This window comes from Acomys russatus, chromosome 24 (assembly GCF_903995435.1).
Source record: "Acomys russatus chromosome 24, mAcoRus1.1, whole genome shotgun sequence".
Classification (NCBI taxonomy): Eukaryota; Metazoa; Chordata; class Mammalia; order Rodentia; family Muridae; genus Acomys; species Acomys russatus.
In genome coordinates, this window is record NC_067160.1 from 3,836,067 (window position 1) to 3,842,065 (window position 5,999).

The window sequence follows — 5,999 nt, forward strand, 5'->3', positions numbered from 1 at the left end:
GATATTATTTAGCTATTAAAAACAAGGAAATCTTGAAAATTTCAGCAAATGGATGGAACCAGAAAAGATCATCATGAGTGAGGTAGCCCAGACCCAGAAAGACATGGATGGTATATACACACATATAAGCAGATATTAGCCACATAATACAGGATAGCCACACTACAGTCCACAGACCTAAAGAAGCCACATAACAAGGAAGACCCTAGATAGAATGCTTAATTCTCATTCAGAAGGGCAAATAGAATAGACAGTGGAAGCAGTTGAAGAGAAGGAACAGGAAGGGAGCCGACCAGAAAGGAAAGACTCCAGCCAGCACAGGATCCCAGCAGATGCTGGGACTCAGAGTCAAACTTTGGAGTTGAGCACACCCCACCCCTCTTATGGAAGAGTTGGGGAATAGATGGACCTGGAGGGGATAGGAGCACCAGAAAGGAGATCAATGGAGCCACCAAAACTGTGTCTGGGGAGGGGGTGTGTGTGCTGCAGAGACTGATGCACCAACTAAGGACCATGCATGGTAAGGACCTAGACCCCTTGCTTAGATGGGCAGCACAGTCTCCTTTGTGGGTCCCACAATACGGGGAGTAGGGCTACCTCTGACATGGACTTTATTGCTCACTTGTTCATCACTTCCCCCTGGCGGGGCAGTCTTACCAGGTCACAGAGGAGAGGATTCAGGCAGTCCAGATGAGACTTCATAGCTGAGGTCAGATGATAGGGGAGGAGGGTCCACCATTCTGAAGACTAGGGGAGAGGGGATGGGGTGTGAAGGAGGGCGGAATCTGGAGGAGATGAGGGAGGGGCCTGTAATTGGGTTGTAAAGTGAATAAAGAGAGAGACAGACAGAGAAAATGAGACAGAGAGAGATTGACTTCCTTCACTGCCAGAGATCTTAAATTACCTCTTGTTAAGTCATCCCACCCAGAAGCATTTCTTCACATATTTAATGAATTTGGCTTCCACTTTTGGAGGAGAACCACCCTTTTCTATATTTGCTGGCATTTTTGCCTTGCTGTCTTCTGCAGAGCTGGGTTCTTTTGGTGTTTTAGGTTTTTTTTTTTTTTTTCCCCCTGTTTTTTGATGGACTCTTGACCATCTTGGTGTTGATGGTTTTAAGTCTTTTTCATTTTGGTTTGATTTCTGTGCATTTTTTGGCTGGTATATCTCATACAGATTTCTTCAGTGGTACTGTTTTTTCCAGTTTCCTCCTCAAAATCATCATCTTCGTCATCATCATCTTCATCAAATTTTACTTTTTTTTTCTGCTGAACCCTGTTACCACCTCCAGGGGCAGATTGCTTTCTAGACGTACTTCACTGTTTTACATCATACTTATCTTCATCTTTGGACTTTGCATCTTCCTTTATAGCTACAAGGTGCTATCCACTAATATGCACAGGCCCTGAAGTGCATTTCAACCCCAAGACCACCGGTGGTGTAATTTTAACGCCCTCAAGGAAGAGCATTGGTTGTGCGGACATTTTCAAAGTTGCTTCTATTGAACTGCCTTTGTATTTTATTGCTTCTGCCTCTAAGATATGTACTTCATCTTTTGCCCCTGCCCTGAAACTGCCCATTCTTAATGACAGCTGGTGCTCATTTTCAGCATTATCCAGTTTAAAGTGATAATCTTTGTCAGCCTTTAATTCACAACCAGAAAGGTAGTTCTGAGGCCTAAGAGGACTCATGCCCATCCAGTTTTCCACGAGGCAGAGGCATGCACTTCAGTGTGAGAGAAATCGGACGGAGAAAACTACGACATGCAGGATGGAATCATGCCAAGCCAGTGCATGCCTTTAATAGCACCACCCAGGGACCAAACTCAGATACAATTCCCAATTGGTAAGTTTGCACACTAGAGATGTCACATACCATATTTACAGATTATTATAAAAATCCTCTACAGGGTTACTAGAAAGGCAGCTAATTTACAGTGGGGCCAGGAGCAAGAGCAGCATTTGTGCTTGCCAGTAAGTTCATCTCTGTGCGTGCAACCCTGGCCAGTATTGAAACAGATGATACCCTAATTATGCAAATCATATTTATTAGTGAATTGATAACTGAGGATTCTTTATAAATCAAAAAGAAGTCCACTAACATTTGCTTGTTGGTTTCTATTGCAAATGCTTTCCGTGTGTATGGAATAAACATTCTCTGACAAAAAATTCTGAACATTTTATGAGGCACGGAGAACCTCACATTCAGTTGTCGCCAACCATGCTGTGGTCCTAAGGACACCCTTTTACAATGATGGACCGGATTTGTTCGAAGGCAGCTTCCTTCACAGGCTTAGGCATGGAAGGAAAGGCATCATAGTGGAACTGGTGCTTACCTGAGTTGCTTCATGACCAGAATGTGGTAGAAAAGGGGCCTTTGTCTTCCTGCATGGAGGAAACTGCTAACCCCTCCCTCAAGTGAAGCACCCTGTTGAACTTTGGGGACCAACATTATGGTCGCAACATTTGACTGACATGCGGTTTGCTGATGACTCGTCAACCACTGACGGAACCAATGCTGATGGAAAGTGGCAGCCACAAAACCAGAGCAGCACTATTGGTGACAGCTCACAAAGCAAAAGGAGAATCATCCATCTTCTCCAGTTCATGGTGTGCTCATCAGAATGGGACACCACTGACTGACTGATAAACGGTCATGGGAGGCATGAATGGAAATGGTCAAACCAGCAAAAATTAACAAAGTCATCAAATTTTATGTAGCTCCTATAGGCAAGAAGATGTCTGAAAATAACTGAATAGTGGACACATTGGCATCATGTTTTTAAAGACTAGAATATTACAATTTGACTGGTGTCCCTTTTACTACCAATACGTTTGTTTTTATAAACTAAGGTCTCTTTCTTTTGAGATATTTGTTGTTAATCTCTCCCAAGTTCAGAATAACATTAGCAAAAATGGTAGAATAAACATTTGAAAAACTTGAAAGTTTATCCCTAGCATTAAAAATAAGTGAAAGGGGCTGGAGAGATGGCTCAGAGTTTAAGAGCACTGACTGCTCTTCCAGAGGTCCTGAGTTCAATTCCCAGCAACCACATGGTGGATCACAGTCATCTATAATGTAATATAATGCCCTCTTCTGACCTGCAGATATACATGCAGGCATAGCAGTGTATATGTAATAAATAAATAAAAATCGAAAAAATGGGGGCTGGGGTGGGATGGAGAACCAACTCAAACCAGGATGACCCTATGAGAATAACTATTATAAGGAGCCCATAAAGGTGGCTCACACCTTTAATTCCAGCATTTGGGAGGCAGAGGCAGGCACAAAAGAATTACAGTGATTTAAATTTAAAAGCTGCTTGCAAAACGCAGGCTGAAATTCAAAGTGGCTGTCCCTTGTGATCTAAAAATAAATACACTTAAACCTTGAATTTATATATAAAGAGCAAGGTGAATATAAGTATATTTATCCACACATACTAAGAATTATTTAGTTTCAAAATTTCAATTGAAAGATAATACTTTTTCTGTTGCCAAGAAACATTTTGCCCTAGGAATGGTATAACCTGTCACAAAAAGGAACACTCAAAGTTAGGGTTGGAACAGGCTTTTTTTTTTTTTTTAATCTTTTAGTATTTCCAGGAGAATAAAAGCATGCAACTAAGGAATCCAGAGACCACTGGACAAGTGAAACATCTGAAGAAAGAGGACGGATCATCAAGAGAAAATGTCCCAAGAAAAAGAGTAAATCAGCCAAGCATATTTTCCACCTCCAGGTGACTGGCCTGAAATCCCTGCTCAAATCCCCTGACTAGCGCTGACACCCATGCCACCATCTTGCCTGGGAGACTGCCCCTTCCTGCTGCACAACCAACCACCTGATGTGGGCCTGGGCAGGCAGCCTTTCTTTTTTGCCCTGTAGCCGGCCCACCCATGGTGGATTCCCAAATGCCTGCCTCTGCTGCCCTCTACAGACATAAGTGGCAAACGTTCTTTGTGTGGTCCCAATTCAATTGACAATTAAAGCTGGCTTTGGGGATGGAGCATGGCTCCTCTCTAAACCCATGCATGCTTGTTGAAGGGAAAAAACAAAAAACAAAAAACAAAAACAAAAGCAAAAAACTCCATTTCCTATCAGAAGAGCCACATGGTACAAGACAGAGGAAGACAAAAAAAAAAAAAAAAAAAAAAAAAAAAAAAAAAAAAAGCGACTATTCTATTGCCACCAATCTCATAATCTTTTGGTTTTTGACTCTCTAAAACTTTTCTTAAGGTATAAATATCTCAGAATCTATAATATTATTATGTATACATAAACTCTCTGATGTGATAATAGTAGTCGCACAGAGTACTAACTAATTCTAGAAATATGCTTCATGTGTGAGTTTTCAGGTTTGAGTCTGGAACAGGTAACTAGGAACTAAATTTGTGTATCTTGAATGTACTTAATGGATTGTGCTCCTCAAACCTTTTGGAGATCTGCTGAATATGTATTTAAAATGTTTAAGTTTTCTACAATAAACTGACTGTTCCTAACTTTTGCAGTCTCCAAGAAGATGACAGTGACATACAATGCTGAGTCCACCTGGATCATGGTAATGCTAACCACTGGGAAAACTGTCCTGGGCCTCTTCTCCTGCCCAGTTCTGTGCAAACAGTGGACACATTTGGGTGGACTGCTTTGTTCTACCTAGCCAGGATTGCTACTACGGTAACAACCACCACTCAGAGATCAGCTTCAGACTAGAAACAGCTGAGGACATTCAAATTGCTGAGTCCATAGGAGACTGACGTTTTATGGTACTTTAACTCAAAAATACTTAATTCTAAGACGACTAAATTCAACCAAGCTGGACATTGTAGGAAGCCTGGAAGAAATAGATTTATTACTGTAAATATTTTACTTTGTTAGAGTTAAAATCTTTCCTTGTTATTTCAACAACAACAAAAAAAGGGAAAATGTTGCAGGATATTTGATTAAACTGTGAGCCCCAAGATGGTGTTATTTACTGGAAAAACCTGCTTTTACTTGTGGTGTGGTTCAGACCTAGCACACATCTTTAATCCAAGAGTTTTCTGTTTAAATATTGTAAACAGGATTAAATAAAGTCAACCCTTAGGTCAAGAGGCGGAGCAAACCACCAGTGAACAGGAAGCAAACATAGGACCATGGAGAAAAACACCATAGAGGGGAAGAAGAAGTCAGGAGATCAGATAGAGAGACACTCAGGAAGTATGAGAGAGAAATATTCAGTTTGAAAGAGGTTCCTTGAGGGAGTCCTGAGATGCTGGCTGAGGAGGAGGGTCAGCTGAGTGCTTTATTAGCCTCTCTGAGCTAGTAGACTTTCACCACAGCACCTGGCTCTTGAGTCTTTATTGGTAAAATTGAACGATTGAGATTTTCTTAAAAATAACCCCAGGTCTCTGAATTGGCTCACCCCAAAATCCATATCATATATGGACAGTTGAGATACATCAAAGGCCAGACCTGCTGTCCCAGAGCTGCAGGACCACCATGACACAGGGCAGCCGCAGGATAACCGGGAGGAGTCCTGATGAGCACCCAATATCCATAGTGTCTATTGTTTTATAAAATTACATGTATTATCTGTAGGCCCGGCTAGCAATCAATTAAGACACAGACACTTGTTATATTTTAAAATAGCCTTAGTTAACCTGGGGCAGGGCAGATATCAATCTTCTAAACTACCTCCCATAGTGGGGCAGACATGGGATCCCTGCCTCAATCCCAGGCCATCTGCTTCTAATAACTTTTATCAAGTTACCTCCCTTCCATAATACCAAACACTTGTCAACATTCCTCATCTGGGCCGGATTCTCCATCCACACCAGCCATGTACGTCTCCTCCATCTAACCCATGGCAGCCTTCCTCTCTTCATTCCAGGTCTCTTTTTTTCTCCTCACGGCGGACTCTCTTCTTCCCAGAATTCCTCTCTCTCCTGGCCCCACCTATCTCCTGCCCTGCCCAGGTGGGATGGCTTTTTATTAAGCAAAAGGTGGGTCACACAGACAGC

At 42.0% G+C, this 5,999-nt stretch overlaps 1 pseudogene; it reads right to left on the reverse strand.

Moving 5' to 3' along the window:
* Positions 1-880: 880 nt before the first annotated feature.
* LOC127207631 (nucleophosmin-like) lies at positions 881-5,537 on the reverse strand (annotated as a pseudogene).
* Positions 5,538-5,999: the final 462 nt, after the last annotated feature.